Here is a 22,293-nt window from a genome sequence, read left to right as displayed (position 1 = left end):
AAGTAATGAGTGGAGTGGAACGGGTAGACGTGAATCGCTTGTTTACTCTTTCCAAAAATAATAAGACTAGGGGGGGCACACAATGAAGATACAAGGTAGTAAATTTAAAACAAATCAGAGAAAATATTTCTTCACTCAACTTGTAACTAAACGCTGGCGTTCATTGCCAGAGAATGTGGTAAAAGCAGTTATCTTAGCGGGGTTTCGAAAAGGTTTGGCTAGCTTCCTAAAAGAAAAGTCCATAAGGCGTTATTAAGATGGACTTGGGGAAAATCCACTGCTTATTTCTAGGATAAGCAGTGTAACATGTATTGTACTACTTTGGGATCTTGCCAGCTACTTGTAACTTGGATTGGCCACTGTTGGAAACAGGATGCTGGGCTTCATGAACCTTCGGTCTGTCCCAGTATGCAATACTTATGTGAACTTGATATCCTGACACATAAGACCCATGTTTAGTTTTTATAGGAAAAATTCAGTTCAGGTTGAAATCTCAAGAGGACAGAACACATTATGATGTCTGAAGCGTTTTAAAGCTGCCCTGCCATTGGTTAATACCGGTGGTCACTAGCCACCTTCACATCTTGCCTCATTTCTTTAATGCTTAATGTACTAGTTACACAGAAATTCATATAGTGAACATACTGAAGACTTTGAGCACGTTTCTTACCGAAGGAGAACATGAGGTATCTTGAAATGCTCACACATCCTTTATCTCCCGTGGCCTTGGTTGCCTGCTTAGGCTTAGTTTTTACAGGTGGGATCTGTTGTATTCACACGGTGTGCAGTTTATGCAAAGCCCACTAGCTTGCTGATATAATTGCTTTCCACTCCCAGTGTAAATCAGCTGCACTGCCCCGTCATATCCTCTGTGCTGCAGCCCCTGTAGTACCAGTACTATGGACAAAGCTGTAAAATGTGAGCAAGGTGGGGTTACTATGTTGCTGCTGTCATTTCAGTCCTGCAGTCAGTTTTCCTTTATCCACGTCAACGGAAGTAGAGTAGACAGGCTGCTGGCTATATCATCATAATGCAGACCTGTCAAGTCTCCCGCATTCAGCGGGAAACTCCTGCTTTTGAGGGTCATCTCCCATTGGGGAGCCAAGAAGTCCTGCTCAGCAGCCTCCCCCTCTATCTGTAGCAGGAGATGCATTAATAAGATGCCATCTCCTGTCACCATGGGTCCAGTCTCAGCGATATGAGCCCGAAAATCAAGTAGGCAAATGGTCTACTAAGTCCTGAAGGAAAGAAATCGTGGAGGCATACAAGGTCAAAGTCGAAGAGGTCTTAAATAATCTTTATTAAAGTGGATTAGAGTGGATTAGAATACTGTCTGACATATCTGTGTTTTGCCCTGTATGGGCTGCTTCGGGGGCTTAACTTTTATTGTAAAATATAACAAAACACATCTCGCTATGCACATACAAAGCATAAAAAAAATCCAATGAATAAATTAACTCATAAATAAATATGTCTAATAGATAGTTAACTAATAATAAGTAGAATAAATAAGTACTTAAGTGACATTTAGAACAATTCAAATGAACTTTTAAATCCAGCAATCCAAGATGGCGACTATGACAAAAACTGCTTATAAAAACCCAATAAAGCTTTGTTTTTGAAAACAAAATATATCTACTTGAAATGCAGAACCTCCTCCTCTTTCATATCCCATAAAAGTTTTAAATTTTGATGAATTAAAAAAAATCTCTAAAACAGGATGGCTGTTGCATGTTGCAACTTAAAAACATAAATAAACAATATATTTTTAGAAGGTCTGGAATGGCCTAAAAGTTGTTTTTTGTTTGTTTTTTTTGAAGTTGCTTGGAGCCTCACTGTTTTATAGCATACTAGAAAAAAAGGCCCATTTCTGATACCAATGAAACGGGTGCTAGCAAGGTTTTCCTTGGAATGTGTATGTTTGAGAGAGTGTGTGTGTGTGAGAGAGAGAGAGAGTGAATGTGCGAGTGTGTGTGTGACAGAGAGAGAGTGAGTCTGCGTGCGAGTGTGTCTGTGAGAGTGTGTGCGTGAGAATGTGTGTGCAAGTGCGTATGTGAAACAGTGAGTGTGAGAGAGATTGTGGTTCACACAGTGTGTGTGAGAGTTTGTTGCAGGGATGAGAGAGAGAGAGATTGAGTCTGCATCTATCCTTGTGCATCTTCTGTGGTTTTAGGGGGGAGGGGGGCTTGTGAAAGATCATGTGTGTCACTGAGCTACATTGTGTGTATCTGTGTCACAGTCAGTTTGTGTGTGTGTAAGTGAGTGAGGGTGGGGTGTATTTGGAGGTTGGTGGTGAGTGTCTGTGTTTTTGTGATATTTTTGTGTTGTGTTGGTTTTTTTTTTTTGGGGGGGGTTGGGGGGGATGTGCCGTGCTGGCAAAGTGGGATGAAGTGGTGTGTGGCTTTGAGGGTGGTTATGTTGCAGGGTGTTTGCCGTGGAATGTGTGTGTTTCTGTGGTATTGTGCGTGTGTGTTTGTGTCTGTCCATGACTGGGGGGGGGGGGGTCTGAGGGTGGTTGGAGGGGGGTCAGCCTTTGTTGAGGGGTGGAGTGGGTTGTGTCCGTGTTGTTGCTGGCTTTTTTTTTGTGTGTGTTCTGTCAAAGTAGGAGGAGGAGTTTTTGAACTTATGTGGTATTGTGTGTGTGTGTTTGTGTCTGTCCATGACAGTGGCGGGGGGGGGGGGGGGGTCTGTGGGTTGGTGAAATGTGAGGGTGGTTGGAGGGGGGTCAGCGTTTGTTGAGGGGTGGAGTGGGTTGTGTCTGTGTTGTTGCTGTTTTTTTTTGTGTTGTGTTTGTGTCTGTCCATGACAGTAGGGTGGGGGGGGGGGGGGGGGGGGGGTCCGTGGGTTGGTGAAATGTGAGGGTGGTTGGAGTGGGGTCAGCGTTTGTAACAAACACTTAAAAGCAATATCACTGAGAGCTCATCATGCCCATGCAGTAACCCTCCTTCGGAGTAATGAGAGACTGGTAAGTCATTTTAGGAGTTCTGCCTTGCTAAATAGGATTATAATTTCTTCACTGTATGCCTGTTTTACTTCCACAGCAATGCCTTATGGGATGTTTTTCCACTTTCACCACAAGGGTATGTAACACAGTCTTACCTGGTTCTCACACAGTTTATACGTGTAGAATGAGCCTCTGCACAATTTGTATGCTTTGTGTGTATACCTAGTACTTGATGATTTTAAGTCTTTATTATTATTTATTATATTTGTGTATTCATTAGTTAGCTAACTATTTGATTATTGTTTGTTATTTAGTCATTGGATTTATTATTTGTTCTTATTGTTTTTATGCTTTGCATGTACATAGTTTGCGTGTTAAGGTATGTGACCTGTTTAGTGAGATTTGTTTTGTTGTATTTTACAGTAAATGTTAAGCATCTGAAGCAGCCCACACAGGGCGAAACACAGCCGTATTGGGCAGTATTTTAACCTAGTTTAATAAAGATTTTCAAAGACCTCTTTGATTTTGACCAAGTCTGCCTCCACAATTTCTTTTCTTCCATAAGAGCTGCAAAATCTCACACCTCTTATCTCAAGACTTGTTTTGCAGCAGCTACTGGTGTTTCCTGCTACTGGAGGAGGAGGCGGCTTATTGGGTCTGTGGCTGCGGAATTGAGGTGTGTCATGGGTTTGGGCTTGGCTGGTCAGATTAGACCAGGGCTGGGGGCATGTCCCAAAATCTCCCTCTCAGAAGTTGGGCCCCCCTCTGGTAGTAGGGCCTCTGCAGCATGAGAAGGGATTCCCCCTTCTCCATCCCCCCTTTCCTGATGGGCACAACTGTAGAGGCCTCGGGGGGGGGGGGGGGGGGGGGGGGCTCTGTGCTGTATCCTGACCTCACCAACCAAAGAAATGATGGTATTACATCATAGCAAGGAACTCAGCAAACTGCAAATGATACAGCCCTCCCCCCTTGCTCTTTTGGTGATGTTGAAGCATCCTATGTGGCCCTCCTTCTTTACAGCATCTGTCTGGACGTTTTTCCTGGAGCTATGAAGTAATGTGTTGAGATAAAAGGAGAATGTAATGTCATCAGCTTAAAGGGCCAGCAACATATTTAGCACTGAGACAGCCTTTAGTCGCCATCTGGCAGAGGTTTATTTCAGCTGAGGAAGGATTTGGCAGGTTGGAGCCTCACATTTGACCTGGGCTTGGACAAAAAAAAAAAAAAAGAACCAAAAACAGTTGCTGATAAACTTCTCAACAGCAAGTTCCCAGGCTGGATGGCCTGATAGAAAAATAAAAAGCTGAACTCCTAAATTTATGCTTCTATATTTGTTGTGTCCTGTTTCCAGCTAAAAATTCATCTTAATTTGGGACCTTAAAGTTGTGTTTAATTTAGGCCTGCCATTCATTTGCTTGGATTTATGAGTCTAGTGCTGAGAATTAGTGCTAAGCTCTTAACTTCTTTTCCCTGCCCTAAATCCACCTGTCCCAATCCACTTTTTAATGCTCCTAAACTTAATGAAATCGTTAGTATAATGTTATACTAGGCACTCAGCCCTAGTAAATTTTCAGAGGCCCTGAGTATAACTTTCAAAAGTTAAGAGAATAATCCTTTGACTATCGGGCCCAATGTGATTGTGTGATGGCCCTCTGGCGCCTGAGAACTGCAACTCGGGCTTGGTGTCATATCTGCATGTGCTCTTCCTGGAGTCATCTTCTCCTTCCAGTCTTGCTCTTAAATTACAGTTGCCATGTTCTCCATATTATTATAACAGCTGATATATTCTACTCTATCTGTTCATTCTCTGCAGTGTAGTGTTTCCCAACCTTTTCAAGGCCAGGGCATACCTATATTTTCAAATATGTTGTGTGGCACAGCAACCTCAACTTAGGAGGCAGTGTGGACATGAGAGAGGACTCTTATGGCCAAAAGAAAAGATATGGAAGCACTGACCCCTCCTCACTAGAGGGAAGGACTGAAAGATAGAGATTCAGGAGTGTGGAGAGATGGAGACATTGACAGGCAGATGGTCAAAAGCCCCGTGCTGTTCCAAACATCGCTCTAAAATAGCGCTGGAACAGCACAGGGCGCTATTAGACCTATGATCAGAGATAATGCATGCAAATTTAAGCAGCGCTATTATCTCTGATTATGGGGTAGTAGTGCGGGAGAATTGTGCCTGAGCATGCCCTCAGCACAGTCCTCCCGCACTTGTTTGACAGGTCCGGGCTGGAGACCAATGAAAAGAGAAGAACGCCTATCTTTAAATCGGAAGATGGACGTCCTCAACTTTCCTGTTGCAGGGATGGCCAAATTTCAAAGGGGTGTCGGAGGTATAGCGACGGGGCAGTTGAGGACGTCCAAAATTTGGACGTTTCTGCAATGGGCAGTTAAGGACGTCCAAAAGTGGATGTTTCTATGAGAAAGACGTCTTTCCAATTTTGGACGTTCTCAACTGCCCTCGCTGGCAGGTTTGCTGTAGGAGGGAATGGGGGCCTGCCAGCATGCAAATGCATGCTGGACAGGGCTCACCATTCTTCCCCAATGATCTGCAAACCCTAACGCCAGCTTGGAGCTGGCTTAGGGTTTGTCGTGGCCAGCGACCCAATTTTTGGCGCGCTGGACGCTGATTGGGGATGAATGCGCTAAGAGCCCTGTTTAGCATGCATTTGCAGGCTACTTGCGCTACAAGCCCTCGAGCGCGTTGTTTCTGATCATGGGGCGGTAGCAAACGCTGGCGTTAGGATGGCGCTAACAGCCTCTAGCGCCGGCGTTTGCTTTTGATCATCTGCCTGTGTGTGCAGTCTCGTAGTATAAATGTGTGAGGCAGATCATTGTGAGAGACTCTGGTATTTATAGTTAATCAGTTGATTGCTATGATAGTAAGACCCTCCTAAAGAGTGGTGAGGGGTTCCATAGTGTAGAAGGAAGCTGAAGTATAGAGCTGAGAGATACAAGGACTGCTGAATTCCAATCCCCTACCTCTGTCACTGTATTTGTGTGACCTTTGAATGTCACTTTGTTCTGGGGTTGTAAATGGTAAATATAAGCTGACATCTTCCACTTTTTGTGCGTCCTAAATGCTTACATTAAGTTGCTCAGTCTACACACTGCATTATCAGACCTGCCAAGTCCAGGGCCACCATGGGGGGGGGGGGGGGGGGGGGGAAGAGGGGCAGACAGAGCAGCTGCCCTGGGTCCCGGGCCCCACAGCTCCTGGAGGTTCCATGGTCTACGCATCTTGTCCCCCTCTCCCCACCACAGTCTGTCTCCTCCTCCCTTGCAGATCTTCAAAATTTTTATTTCCCCTCTCAGAGGGTCCCGGCGTGGCAGCCATATTCCCAAGATGCCTGCAGCTGCCTCGAAACTTTCCCTCTTTGCCGTGATTTCCCCACCACCACCACGCAATTTTCTATCGCTGCCTGGGTGGATCAAGGCAGAGAGAGAAAGCTTTGGGACAGTCGGAGGCAGCTTGTGAGCCATGCCGGGGTCCCTCTGAGAGGGGAAATAAAACTTTTAAAGGAGATCTGCAAGGGATGAGGAGCCAGACTGTGGTGGGGAGAAGGGGAATAGATGCCTGGACTGCATAGAATTAATGCAAGTGGGGAGATCAGTGACCCCCTCCTTAATTTCTGCCCTGGACCCCACCATGTCTAAAACCGGCCCTGGCCAAGTCTCTCACATTCAGCAGGAAACTCCTGCTTTCCCAGGCCACCCGCACTCCCACCGGGGAGCCAATAACTCCAGCTAAGCAACTTCCAGCAGCAGCAGGAGATGTGTTAAATAAGACGTCATCTCCAGTCTGGCATTAAGATCTGCAAAATATCATAGTTCTTATTGCGAGACTGGTCCTGTGGCAGCAGGAGATTACATTTTAGGAGGGCATCTTTTCCTGCCCAAGTGGAAGGTGGCTTGTTGGTGCCATGGCTGAGGTCTGTCAGAGGGTGATGCCAGGAGGTAGAGTGGGTATATCGGGAGGGGGGGGGGGGATGGATGGGTAGAATGGGGTGGAGCTGGGGAGTGGCATAAATTCTCCTCCTCAAAGATCAGGCCCCCTTGGCAGCTCTGCATTAAGCAATAGAAGCTTGGTAGATATGGTATTCCCTCTGAGGTTCTGCAGGCAGTGACTGATGGCACCTTTGTACATTTGGTAGTTCTCCAGTGTAAGGGAGGCAGTGCCATGCATTGGCAATGGCTTATTTCATATCCCCCTGCAGCAGGGCCCGGAGACAACCAGTTTGCTGAACACACTGGAAGTAGGACTTAACCTGTGAATTCGTAGGTGTGTGTATTTATTCAAAGGGATTAACTTTTCTTGTGATATAGGTTGAGACCCTCTCTCCCCCTGATACTTTTGTCTTTCCACACTGGTTTTGGAGAATGGTTAATGTCTCACTGTAAAAACAAAACAAAACCCTTCATTCCCCTTAGCACTTCAGCTTAAGAAATGAAAGGAATGACAAATGCCCTGTTCTAGGCTCCCTGCTGTTTTCTGTCTGTGTTTTCCTGTCTGTGATCTATCTTTTAGTCCTAATGGGAGTCATTTTTATAAAGCATTTTCCACATGTAAGAGGGGGGGGGGGGGGGGAGGAAATGTCTCTGTCATGGGGTTGTGGATTGCTGGATTCACACCCCAGGGCTGCCAGGGAACATTTATTTCTTCCAGATCTTTTCCCTATTTCACTCTCATGCACTCTTATTGAAGGGAGCAGACTCTCTCTGCTGGTTGGGGGGGGGGGGGGGGGGGGGGGGATTTTTCCTTCAAGGCCCTGGAGTAGAAATCCCTCCAAAAGTTAAATCACAGACAGATATGGGGTGCTCTACCTCTGTACTAATTTTAAATTCAGGACAAGTACTGCTTTAAGGTAGTCTGTGTGTCCTGAGGTTGTACAGCATTGAATGAACACCTATCATACTCCACGCTCAGCCTCTATCTGTGTCTGTGTGCCCTTTCAGTATAATCTGCAGTCTTTTGAGGTAACAGGGTCCCCAGGTTCTGGAACAAACCTGTTCCTTTCTGAGTCACACAGTCTTTCGTTTCTGGGATCCACTTCCACACTGACCCTTCCAGAGAATAATCTTGCACACCAAGGGGCCGATGTAGATAGCTACCACCAACTCAGCGATGGGGATATCACCGGGAATACATGCATGAGCAATGTATGAATGGGACTGAACATGGCTTCACATTGCTTTCAAATGAATGCATAGAAAGCCATTAGTATGTTGTGGCAATGCAGGGAAATAAGTGGCCTTGGGTGCGCAGTTACTGCCCAGATTTTTTTCATTAGACTTCCTTGGCCCATTAGCTTTCTGCACCAGTACCAGCCCTCTCTCCCTCCTACTTAAACAACTTTCCATGGAGTCTAGTGGAATCCCTAGCCAGCCAACTCCTCCCCCCCCCCCCCTAAATAAAAAAAAAATGTCCTGGCATCTAGGGCACGCCCTTGACCCCCCCTCCCCACTACTTGAAAATATAATCCTTGGTGTCTAGTGGCCCCCCCCCCCCCACCTGACCCTCAGGCTGTACATAAGAGTAGCCATACTGGGTCAGACCAATGGTCCAGCTATCCCAGTATCCTGTTTCCAACAGTGGCCAAATCAGGTCACAAGTACCTGACCAGATCCTGGCAACATTTGCTACAAATCCCAGGGCAAGCAGTTGCTTCCCCATGTCTATCTCAATAGCAGATTATGGACTTTCCTCCAGGAACTTGTTCAAAGCTTTTTTTTAAAACCAAGATATGCTAACTGCGGTTGCCACATCCTCCGGAAAAGAGTTCCAGAGCTTAACTATTCGTTGAGTGAAGAAATATTTCCTCCTATTTGTTTTAAAAGTATTTCCATGTAACTTCCTTGAATAAAAAATCGATTTATTTCTACGTGTTCTACACCACTCATGATTTTGTAGACCTCAATCATATCTCCCCTCATCTCTTTTCCAAGCTGAAGAGCCCTAAACTTTTTAGTCTTTCCTCATACGACAGGAGTTCCATCCCTTTTATCATTTTGCTCGCTCTTCTTTGAACCTTTTCTAATTCCGCTATATCTTTTTTTTTTTTTTTTTTTTTTAGATACAGCGACCAGAACTGAATGCAATGTTAAGGTGTGGTCGCACCATGGAATGATACAGAGGCATTGACTCTCTGGGTCTGTCTCTACCTTGTCTGTCTTTGTGTTTCTCAGTTGCCAAGAGCTGTTATTGCAGGAGGGAGATTTACTTACCTTTTGTTCAGAGGTCAGTGCCAGTCCCTGGGAGACCATTCTGCAGGATTGTCCAAGAGCAGGCAGGATTCCAGCACCTCCACAGCTATTGCTTTCCATTCCAGGAGAGTAATCACCACTGGCCTCTATCATGAGATCATACATTCACTTTTAATACAGTCAAAGACCATGATTTGGTGCATAAGAAGAGTGTAACTCTGGCATTACCCAACCCCCCTACCTTTCTCTGTCTGCAGACCAACCAGGTCAGATAGAAAATATATGGCAGCAAAAAAGAATGGAGGGCTCAGGGAGGCAGAGCCTGGCATCCCCAAGGACTAGAGGGCTAAGACAGGGATGCCAAGGGGGGGGGGGCAGGGGGGGACAAAGTTCTACAGGCCCGGGCCTCCAAGGGGGGCTCGGCCACCAGCGCTGCAGTCCCTGGCAGATCACCTCCCTTCGGGCCCTCCCTGTGTCCCGCCCTTGCGGAAACCGGAAGTTACTTCAGACGAGGGCGGGACACAGTGAGGGAAGGCCCGAAAAGAGGCGATCTGCCTTTCCAAACGGAGCTGAGGTGCTGCCAATTTTAATGCAGGGGGGCCCGGTGGTGGACGGAGCCAAGGGCAGGCAGGTGAGAACGGGGACTGCAGTGTTGGCGGGGGGCCGCCTTGCCCCGGGCCTGGCTTAGTCTCTCAGCGGCCCTGGGCTAAGACAGTGGGCACAGGGCTTTCGTGCACTCTCTCCTCTGGATGGTAGAGGGGACAGGCTCTGTATCCATGCCCATTCATCTCAGGTCTGCCTCACATTATTCTTTTCTTAGGCTTCACTCTCCATTGATTTTTGAATTGTCGCTCTGGCCTGTTCTAGCCATACAGCTCCGTGATATTTGCAACTGAGATGCACGCGTTCCTTTTTCTCGGTTCAATATTTTTATTGACTTTAAATTACAATATAGAGACAGAATTCGAAAACTCCTTCCCCCCACTCCCTAGTCACATACCAACATATTAACATAGTAGATGACGGCAGATAAAGACCTTTAAGGTCCATCCAGTTTGCCCAACAAGACAAATCCATTATATAAGGTATGATACAATACTCCATATGCACACCAGATCTTGATTTGCCCCTGTCATTTTCAGGGCATAGACCGTAGAAGTCTGCCTGGCACTGTCCTTGTTCTAAAATTTCCGAAGTTGTCATTGAATCCCTTGAAAAGCTCCTCTCCAGCCACGAACAGGGCACAGATTGTAGAAGTCTGCCAGTACTGGCTTTGCTTCCCAATTATTTGCCACCTAATCTCTGTTAAGCTTCTTTGGATCCATTCCTTCTAAACAGGATTCCTTTCTTTATCCCGTGCATTTTTGAATTCCGTTACCATTTTTATCTCCACCACCTCCCGCGGGAGGGCATCCTGGTATCTACCACCGTCGGTGAAAAAGTACTTTGACATTATTCCTGAGTCATCCTCCTTTCAACCTCAATTTGTGTCCTCTAGTTCTACCACCTTCCCGTCTCTGGAAAAGGTTTGTGGATTAATACCTTTCAAATATTTGAACGTCCTTATCATATCACCACTGGTTCTCTTTTCTCCAGAATCAGAATCTATACTTTTATTTTCCTCTATACAAATACTAGAGATTCAGCCAGATAATAGGTTGTCATTAGATTTGCAGATTTCTAAATTAATACAAAGATAATTTCTGCTGATGGGAAAGTTACGACATGCAAAAAAAATATTTTCATCAAAAACACTTTCAGTTTATAGTGCAATCTTTGATCTTGAGCTCCTAGATTATTGCAACATCATTTATTTAGGAGCATCTAAAAAACTTTTGAAGAAATTAGACTGTTTGTTTAAAATGTGGCGTTGTGTCTCATTTATTCACTATCAAAATAAATATTATAGAAAACTAGTAAAAAAGGCCTGTTTCTGAAAAAAATGAAACGGGCACTAGCAAGGCTATTCCCCTCCATTCACCCATGTGGCGCAACCCTCCTGTCCCTTCCATGCAGCCATGGCGAGCAACCCTTCTGTGCCCTCCATGCAGCCATGTGCAGCAAGCGTCGTCATCCCTGCATTCAGCAATATGGAGCAGCTGTGCTGTCTCCTGGCTCCCCCTGCACCCAGCCCTGTGCAGCAAGTGTCCTGTGCCACACCCCGTGTCTCCCTCCTTGCCTGTGAGAGCAACTCATGTGCCATGCCGTCCCGTCCAGTTGAACGCCCCCCGTCTCTCGTGGAAACCAGAGCGCCTGTCACCTGTGTGAAAGCAGTGCAGGCAGAAGAATGTTTCCGTTGGATCTCCTTCCCTGCCGGTGTTGCGCGACGTGCCGTAATGTGACGTCAGGGAGGGTGGGACATAGGGAGGGAAGGCGATCGGAAGGGAAGCGATGTTGGGGGGGGCGGAGCGTCGGAGAGTGGTGGAACTCGCTATTCGGTGGCCTGGGGAGGTGGGGGTGGAGCGTCGGAGGGGGGTGGAAGTGGTGATTCGCATATCCCCGCCGTCGACAGGTGTGGCTTGGGGGGGCAGAGCGTCGGAGTGCGGTGGAAGTGGGGATTCGGTGGCCTGGGGGGGGGTGGAGCATCGGAGGGCGGTGGAACTGGCGATTTGCTGAGTGTCATAGCCCCGCCCTCGATGTCGTCACGTTGTGACGTGAAGGCGGGGCAGACACTCATGGGGAGAAATTCTGATCTCTGCCACCTCAAAAACGGAAGTGGCAGCTTCATTAGAACGTTGGGGTTGCGAACTATGTGCGAAAGGGGCGTGGCTGAGGGCGGGTCTGAGTGAGAGTGAATGGTGCATGAGTGACAGTGAGTGTTGCTGACAGCCTAAGTGCAGGGCTTCAGTGTTTCCCTGAGCTTCAGAATGCTGAGTTTCAGAATGTTTGAGGTGAGATTTATTTATATAGATTACACTGGCTTCCTATACTGGCCAGATTATGGTTTAAATTTTACTGTTTCCTCTATAAGATATTATACGGTCTTGCCCCTTTGTAATTCATGCATCACTTTGTTTTGTTACAGAAATCTAGGATTACTAGATCATTAGCTTTATTTGCTTATCCATCAATACAGTACTCAAAGAAAAGGACTAAACTTCTAGATACACTCAAGAAATCAGGCAGCTTGCTTGGACAAATCTGTCCAAAGCATATTATTATCTTCTATGATCAATTATAGACAGTTCTGGAAACATATAAAACCTATTTAATTTAAGAAATTTGTACTGAATCATACTTAGGGCCCTGTTTACTAAGGTGCGTTAGTGTTTTTAGTGCGCCTACACTTAAGTGTGCATGCTAACCATGTAGGTGCCTATAGGGATATTGTAGGCACGTACATGGTTAAAATGCATTAAAAATGTTAACACGCCTCTAACACTGCTTAGTAAACAGGGCCTTTAATTTATAAGGGGAAATGGGACTTGATATACAGCCTTTCTGAGGTTTTTGCAACTACATTCAAAGCAGTTTACATATATTCAGGTACTTATTTTGTACCAGGGGCAATGGAGGGTTAAGTGACTTGCCCAGAGTCACAAGGAGCTGCAGTGGGAATCGAACTCGGTTCCCCAGGATCAAAGTCCACTGAACTAATCACTAGGCTACTCCTCCACTCCGGGTCTGTTTTATATTCCTGGAAATGACTATTCTTTTTGATGTGATCCGCATTGAACCGGAAGGTATATAGCTGTTATAGATGGTCAGGTCATCAAGTCTCTCCTCGTACATCATGCTACACAAACCACATTGAGATTAAACACAAAACTACACATTGCTAACTTGACAATAAATATCAGTGGCGCCCACATTCTCTTAAAGGATACCAAGCTCCTCCTCTTAATTGCAGCCACCTCCTCATCCCTTCTGACAAAGACATACAGCATTCCACCACTCAGTCTTACTCAACTCAGAATTACTTTTCCATTCAGACAAATTTGATTGAATAGTAATTCCCATAAGCATATCAAACAACTTAGCCTTATTCCCCGCTCCCCACCCCCCCCCCAAGATCATGAGGCAGTACAGCTGATCTCAAAATCACAATTCTATAACTAAACTCAACCTGACTACCAAACACACACTAAACCCAATTCAAATAGATCCCAAAACTGCTTCAAATTAGTGCATAAGTATTGCCATACTGGGAAAGACCAAAGGTCCATCAATTCCAGCATCCTGTTTCCAACAGTGGCCAATCTAGGTCACAAATACCTGGCAAGATCCCAAAAAAGTACAAAACATTTTATACTGCTTATCCCAGAAATAGTGGATTTTCCCCAAGTCCATTTAATAATGGTCTATGGACTTTTCCTTTAGGAAGCTGTCCAAACCTTTTTTAAACTGCTAAGCTAACCGCCTTTACCACATTCCAGCGTTTAATTACACGTTGAGTGAAGAAAATTTTTCTCCAATTCGTTTTAAAGTTACTACATTGTAGCTTCATCGCATGCCCCCTAGTCCTAGTATTTTTGGAAAGTGTAAACTGACGCTTCACATATACCCGTTTAACTCCACTCATTTTTTTATAGACCTCTATCATATCTCCCCTCAGCCGCCTTTTCTCCAAGCTAGAGCCCTAGCCGCTTTAGCCTTTCCTCATAGGGAAGGCGTTCCATCCCCTTTATCATTTTCGTTGCCCTTCTCTGCACCTTTTCTAATTCCACTATATCTTTTTTGAGATGCGGCGACCAGAATTGAACACAATATTCGAGGTGCGGTTGCACCATGGAGCGATACCAAGGCATTATAACAACCTCATTTTTGTTTTCTATTCCTTTCCAAATAATACCTAACATTCTATTTGCTTTCTTAGCCGCAGCAGCACACTGAGCAGAAGGTTTCAACATATCATCAGCGACAACACCTAGATCCCTTTCTTGGTCTGTGACTCCTAACATGGAACCTTGCATGACGTAGCTATAATTCGGGCTCCTCTTTCCCACAAGCATCGCTTTGCACTTGCTCACATTAAACGTAACCTGCCATTTAGACACCCAGTCTCGTAAGGTCCTCTTGTAATTTTTCACAATCCTCCCGCGATATAACCATTTTGAATAACTTTGTGTGATCAGCAAGTTTAAAAGTTAAAAAGCAGCGGTCCCAGCACAGACCCTTGGGGAACTCCACTAACTACCCTTCTCCATTGAGAATACTGATCATTTAACCCTATTTAACCCTACTCTGTTTTCTATCTTTTAACCAGTTTTTAATCCACAATAGAACACTACCTCCTATCCCATGACTCTCCAATTTCCTCTGGAGTCTTTTATGAGGTACTTTGTCAAACACCTTCTGAAAATCCAGATACACAATATCAACTGGCTCACCTTTATCCACATGTTTGTTCACCCCTTCAAAGAAATGTAGTAGATTGGTGAGGCAAGATTTCCCTTCACTAAATCCATGTTAACAGAGTCTCATTAATCCATGCTTTTGAATATGCTCTGTAATTTTGTTCTTAATAGTTTCTAATATTTTGCTCGGCACCGATGTCAGACTCGCCTGTCTATAATTTCCCGGATCTCCTCTGGAACCTTTTTTAAAAATCAACGTTACATTGGCCACCCTCAAATCTTCCGGTACCACGCTCGATTTTAAGGATAAAGTACATATTACTAACAATAGCTCTGCAAGCTCATTTTTCAGTTCTATCAGTACTCTGGGATGAATACCATCCGGTCCAGGAGATTTGCTACTCTTCAGTTTGTAGAACTGCCCCATTACATCCTCCAGGTTTACAGAGAATTCATTGTTTCAACGACTTGTCAGCTTCGAATACCATTTCTGGCAACGGTATCCCACTCAAATCTTCCTCGGTGAAGACCAAAGCAAAGAATTCATTTAATCTCTCCGCCACGGCTTTGTCTTCCCTGATTGCCCCTTTTATTCCTCGGTTATCTAGCAGTCCAACCGATTCTTTTGCTAGCTTCCTGCTTTTAATATACCTTTAAAAAATGTTACTGTTTTTGCCTCCAACGCAATCTTTTTTTCGAAGTCCATCTTAGCCTTCCTTATCAGCGCTTTGCATTTGACTTGACATTCCTTATGTTGTTATTTTCAGTCGGTTCCTTCTTCCATTTTCTGAAGGATTTTATTTTAGCTCTAATAGCTTCCTTAACCTCACTTTTTAACCACACCGGTTGTCGTTTGGTCTTCCGTCCTCCTTTTTTAATATGCAGAATATATTTGGCCTGGGCTTCCAGGATGGTGTTTTTGAACAGCATCCATGCCTGATGTAAATTTTTGACCCTCGCAGTCGCTCCTCAAAGTTTGTTTTTTTTTTTCACTGTTCTTCTAATTTTATCATAGTCTCCTTTTTTTTAAAATTAAACCCTAATGTATTTGATTTTCTTCAAAGCTAATATCAAATCCGATCATATTATGATCACTGTTATCAAGTGGCCCCAGCACCATTACCTCCCGCACCATATCATGTGCTCCACTAAGTCAAACTACATGTAAAACAAGGATCCCACAACAGACTTGCAAGACCAACAGGTATCATACCTATCCCCAAACAACTTTGACACTATTAGACGCACATTTTCCTGCTTCCCTGTGGGAGGGGGACTCCCAGTGTGTGAGACTTCCATAAGATGCTGGATTTCCAGCAGTCAAATGGGGGGGGGGGGGGGACTCCTGGGCCCAGCAGAGAGAAACCTGCTCCTTCTGTCCAGTTGGCCACTTCTTTCACAGCCATCAGTTAGGAGTAGAATGAGGGGGGCTGACTTTGCTCTTCCACCCAAGGAATCTCAAACTGGCAAGTGAGAACCCTTTTTAAGAACCGCTGGGCTCGCATGTACTCTGACTTCACACGTGTGTTTTTTCCGCCCCCCCCCCCCCCTCTTCTTTCTCTCACACACCCATGGAAGTTGCTGTTGTACTTAACTGCACACTGTGTGGGGTAATCCATTACCATAATGGCTAACAGACATCCTTCAGCAGAGCTATGCTGGTTATACAGAAAATACCCACAGGAGGGGCTGTGGGTGGAAAAAAAAAGGAGCTGGATGCACAGTAACCATGTTTAGCCACCAACAGTTTCTCTGAGGACTGGATGGAGGGACTGTTGACTTCAGGCTTTTTGGATAAGGTTAATGTAGTCCTGGCTTTACCCTGTTAGCCAGCAGGAGGAGCTCTGCTCTATAAATCTGCTTTAAACTGATCTCCGATCCTAATGTGGGCCAGGATACCTCTGTTTTGGACACTTGGTAGACTTTTTTTTTTTTTTTAATTAAGCTAAATTCTAATGCATGCTGATATAAGATTTCATTGTATTGTGAGCATCTTTTATATGAATGTTCTACTGTGCCGCTTTTTACGATGTTTCATTGTATTATATTGTACTATTTTATTTAGTAGGATTTATTTACTGCCTTTTTGAAGGCATTCACTCAAGGCAATGTACAATAAGAGTAAATCAAACATGAACAATAGATAATTACAACAGTAAAAATATGAGTACCACATTACTTATATAAATGTTCTTGCTTGCTCCCAATTATGGTGTATTTGTTTTCTGCTGACATTTATCATATTTCTGAGTGTTCTATTGTGCTGTTTTAATATGTAGATTTTTGATAGTGTCTATTACCAGAATTTAATTTGCAGATTTATGATAGGCAAATTAAAATCCTAGTAAAAATTACTATCTCCAGGTATACCTCATTGATTGTATTTTATGCTTACATCTATTCATGTTACAAAATGTTAACAGCATTAATAATGTTTTGTCAAGCCATAACCTGCTGTACACTGCCTTTTCATAAAGATGGTTAATATATATTACTAAGCCTGTCCATGCTGTCCTTGAGCCTGGCTTAGCTATAACTTGATCATCTTGTCTCTGTACCCCCCCCCCCCCCCCTCACATCCATCAGCTCCGAGGCTGGCATAGCTGGCTACAGTTTGAGCCCAGCCAGGCTGTAGCCTTTCCCTCTTTGGGGGAAACATTTTTATAAGCGCTGAAACAGCTGTTACAATACAGAGAGGCTTCATAATGAATCTGGAAAGCTTTAGAGGTTGGAAACTGTGCAAGTAGAAAAGGATTCACCACTCCTTGACTGTTCAGCGCTGTGTCTGTTGACAGTACTTTATATAAATATTTACTACTTCGATTGTACAGGGCTATGTACACTGACATGAACTCATAAATAATCATTGCTGTGTGACTGTACAAGGCTGTGTACACTGCTGACCCTTCATAAATAGTACTTGCTACTCTGGGCCTGTGCAGCACTGTGTATGCAGATAGCGTTTTATAACTAATAGCTAACTACTCTTTTTTTTTTTTTTTTTTTTAATTTTTATATTGTACACCACTGTGACCTGCATAAATATACAGGGCTGTGTCTGGCAGGGTGTAAAATTAAAAAAAAAAAATTTTTAAACGTAGAGTACCAACCAAAATTCTTAAAGGTGGGGAGGAATTGATTTTTTGTTTTCTACTCCCACTCCAGCAGCTATTCTTCCTTCCCAGCAGGAGTGGAGCCAGCCCTCTGATTTGGGGGGGGGGGGGGGAGCCCAAAGGTGGACTGGGGGCTCTAGTGTACCTAGGCTGGGGCAGTGTGGGCTGAACACCCCGGGAGTCATATTTGGAAGGTACACCGCTGACTCTGGGTGGGGGGGGGGGGGAGCAACACATTCCCCCCCCCCCCCCCCCCCACCAGTGCACCAAAAATAATACCTTTCCTGTAGGGATGCTGAAGCCATGCCAGCAAAACCTCATCCTTGTTCTGCTGTACTGCAGCAGTGCAAGTTGGTGTCATGCCTCCAGTTGCTGATGCTGGCTGAAGGCATGCCCCTGATTACTTCTGTACTGTAGCAGTGTGAGGAGGGAGGAGAGCAAACTTGACAAGAATTTCTTTGGCTGGTGGGGCTTCAGCATCTCTACCAGCCTTTTAACAGGAGCTGCATGTTTGGAGGGGGCCTGAGGCCTAGGTATGGGGGGTAGGCCCCCCTGTGGCTACACTACTGCTTCCCAGGGCAGCCTTTTCTGGTTCTAGGCCTTTTTGAATTGCTTGTATTTAGCTTAGGCCTTTTCAGTAGTAGCTCAAGGTTACATAACAAAATTCTGTTACCTATTACTATGTAAGCTGCATTGAGCCTGCTTTTATTGGGAAAGTGCAGGATACAAATGTAATAAATAAATAATACATCCAGGTACATTGGGTATTTCCCTGTCCCCAGAGGGCTTATGTTTGTACCTGAGACAATGGAGAGTTAAGTAAGTTGTCCAATGTCACAACGAGCAGTGCTGGGATTTGAACCCTGGCTTCCCTGGTTTCTGAGTCTGCTGCCCCCCCCCCACCACCACCAATGGCCCTTGGCCCAGGCTGCAATTGCTGTTTCTGATCTGGATGGTTACAGCTGTCCCCAGCACTGGTTCCTTTTACTTGATGGCAGGTGCTAACATGTGAATTTTAGTTACCACTGACAGTGTTATAAAGGATTACCACTTTGTGACTGCACAGCTCTGAAGCCAGTACAGTGCCATGTACACTGTACTTTATATAAGTCATGGTTTTATGACTGTACAGTGCTGTGTACTCTGACACTTTTGTTAATAAGAACCATTGTTCTGTAACTGTACAGGGTTCTATATATCTTCCAATCTAGTTATTGCTATCTTGTCCTTGTAACTCTCAACTAGAACAAAAAACTTCCAACACTTTAAAGTCTTAAATTGATGAGAACTATTTATTTATATATCTTTTTGTGATGTGCAACTTGTTCACAGGAGACCAAATGATCTTCCCCATATCTTGAGAACAACAACAAAAAAACCCCCACTTAAATAAGCCACAAAAAAATTAAAATAAGGTCTTCCTGTTTCTGGGAAGTAACAGCATCTCAGTTTTATGTATTTTTCGGTCTGTACCCCTTGTTTAGGGTGCTTTATAGGTACTGGCATGGATCTATCCCCTTCACCTCCGCCGCTCTCCCTCCTAAACCAAAAGCAACATTTTGAATATGCCTTACTAATGGATTTGATCCCTTTTAAACATTGTTGTTGGAGACATGCCCAGTGCATGTCCTGTACACTGCTTTCAATTAGCCGTGTGGGCACGCTTTCTCCCCAGCCAGCTTATTTTTTTTCAGACTTTAGCTCTGAACGTGGTTTGGGGAGGGAGTATAGGGTTTTTCACTCCCAGAGGGGGTCTCACTTTTGCTTCCCAGCCTTCAGAGCACAGGAGGAAAAGGGGGTGTGTGTGTGTGTGCAGGGAAAGCAGGCAGGGAGCCGCCATGGATGTAAAACTGACTCTCCTGTTCCTCACCCTCTCCTCCGCTCTCCTCCCAGCTGCCAACCAGAGTATCGGCACGGACATGGTGAAGGTGCTGTTTACACCTATGGTGTGCAAGGTGCACTGCTTCGGGGATCGCTGTGTGAATCACTGTGAGAAGGGCAACAGGACCATCCTGTACAGTGGAGAGAGCCCCCACCCGGGGAGTGCAACAGGCTTCCGTGTCTGTGAGTATGTCTCCTTCCCCTTCTTCTAAGCAGGGACCCAGGGGAGCCCTGAAGAGTGGTGACCCTCTAATTTTGGCCAGATGTTAGTGGGGGAAGTAGGTGGGGTTGTAGGATCAGAAAGATGCGTAGATGAAAAGGGCTGTTTTGAAGTCTGCAGCAGATCACAGGTGTGATCGTTGGTGGATCCGAGAGGAAACGTCCTGTTTGTTTAACCTGGTGCTGGGATTCAGGCAGCTGGAATTTGAGTAGCTGCTTCATGTCTTTCAGTTTCAGGTGTCTGGGTGTGTGGTGGTGCTGCCTTTGCAGATCTCTCTCCCCCCCGCTTGAACCAGCTCACATTTGAATGCTGACAGCCACTTTTCAGTGCCTGTGGAGTACAAATACTAACTAGACCACCTTCTAGTTTATTTATTAATTTACCTATTAGGATTTATTTACCAACCTTTTGAAGAAATTCACCCAAGGGAGGCACTGTACAACAAGAATAGTTCAAACATAGGCAACAGACAATTAAAGCAGTAAAAATATTCAAATATCAATTCGAGGTATGGCATGGAGGGGCATAATCGAAAGGGGCGCCCAGGTTTTCCTGAGATCGTCCTCGCAGGACGTCCTGGCAAAGGGGCGGGGAAACCCGTATTATCGAAACAAGATGGGTGTCCGTCTTTCGTTTTGATAATACGGTCGGGGACGCCCAAATCGAGAAATTAGGTAGTCCTTAGAGATGGTCGTCCATGATTTTTGGCAATAATGGAAACCGAGGACGCCCATCTCAGAAATGACCAAATGCAAGCCATTTGGTTGTGGGAGGAGCCAGCATTCGCAGTGCACTGGTCCCCCTCATATGCCAGGACACCAACTGGGCACCCTAGGGTGGACTTCATAAATTGCTCCCAGGTACATAGCTCCCTTACCTTGTGTGCTGAGCCCTCCAAACCCACTCCCCACAACTGTACACCACTACCATAGCCTAAGGGGTGAAGGGGCGCCTACATGTGGGTACAGTGGGTTTCTGGTGGGTTTTGAAGGGCTCACATTTACCACCACAAGTGTAACAGGTAGGGAGGGGATGGGCCTGAGTCCGCCTGGCTGAAGTGCCTTCACCCATTAAAACTGCTCCAGGGACCTGCATACTGCTGTCATGGAGCTGGGTATGACATTTGAGGTTGGCAAAAAATATTTTAAAAGTTTTTTTTTTTTTAGAGTGGGAGGGGGTTGGTGACTACTGGGGGAGTAAGGGGAGGTCATTCCCGATTCCCTCCAGTGGTCATCTGGTCAGTTCGGGCACCTTTTTGAGGCTTGGTCATAACAAAAAAAATGGACCAAGTAAAGTTGTCCAAGTGCTCGTCAGGGACGCCCTTCTTTTTTCCATTATCGGTCGAGGACGCCCATGTGTTAGGCACGCCCCAGTCCCACCTTTGCTACACTTCCTACTTGCCCCCGTGAACTTTGGTCATCCCCACGACGGAAGGCAGTTGAGGATGCCCACAATCGGCTTTCGATTATGCCGATTTGGGCAACCCTGTGAGAAGGACGCCCATCTTCCGATTTGTGTCGAATGATGGGCGCCCTTCTCTTTCGAAAATAAGCCTGATAGTGTGCTACATTACAATGTCAACACAATACGCAATAAAAAAGTTTAATAGACAGCATTGGGTTAAGCGGAGATGGAACTTAGACAGATAAGCCAGAGTAACAGGAGTTAGATAGAAAATAAGGGTGACTAACTTAAGGAAAATTTGCACTTGAAGTCAAAGGTGCAGGGAAATGATTTCAGCTTTAGTGGGAGTGGATAAGCAAGTCTTGCCACATTATGTGCAGCTCCTGTTAGACTAGCTAGTTTCTTGTCACATTTTGTTCAGTTTAACTTACTAACAACTAAATTCCAGCCTAGCCAAGGAGCTGTATGGGTGATAAATTCTCTCATGATGCATACAGGACATGAACACGCTGACGCCGACTCACTATTCTTGCACAATCACAGTAGAGATCCAGGCTTGGTGCCTGAACAGTCATCTCTCATAGCTTCTTGATTGCTGCCCGTTGTTAAAGGTTTGAGATGCTCGGGGTGTTTTCCTTCTCTCTCCTGGCTTGTGCCTCCTTGTTGAAGCTGAACCCTTCTTGATCTCATGAGCATGGCAAACATTGTCCCTCACCTCTAGGGCTGCTTTGGGATATCTCCCCAGACATTTGCAACCATAACACTGCAAACAGTTAAAATTGCAGCATCTTCCCTGTAACAGATAGCTAAATATTTGAGACCAGGCTGAGTTCTGCAGCTGAAGTGTTTTTTCTTGTTTTTTTTTATTTTTTTTATTTTTGGCTGCTGTTCCTGACATAAGAGACTGGGGACTTGGGACACAGCTTTTTTGCCGTAAAGCTAATCTTGTTCTGGGTATAAAGGACATTGTGTGTTGTCCTGATATATAGATTGCAGCTGTATTATGTGACGCCTTTAATTGTGGATGGTTGGAATAGGATGTGTGTGTGCATGTGTAGTGTTTTCAATAGCATCATAAATCTAGCATGATCAGAGCTGCTGTATCCTCAGTTCTGGGCTTGGACCCAAGGAACGCCTCTTAAAGGGTTGGAAGCTTTAATTTCTAAATACTTTAGCAGTCTTCCATGCTCCAGCTTGTTTTTTGGGGGAAAAACAACTTTTTGTAAG

The 22,293-nt window shown here is 45.1% G+C and overlaps 1 pseudogene; it reads left to right on the top strand.

Moving 5' to 3' along the window:
- LOC115481002 overlaps positions 1-22,293 on the top strand; it is a 469,054-nt pseudogene that overhangs the window by 109,652 nt on the left and 337,109 nt on the right.

This window comes from Microcaecilia unicolor, chromosome 11 (assembly GCF_901765095.1).
Source record: "Microcaecilia unicolor chromosome 11, aMicUni1.1, whole genome shotgun sequence".
NCBI lineage: Eukaryota > Metazoa > Chordata > Amphibia > Gymnophiona > Siphonopidae > Microcaecilia > Microcaecilia unicolor.
Note: the sequence above shows the minus strand (reverse complement) of the source record. Positions and strands in the feature narration are given on the sequence as shown.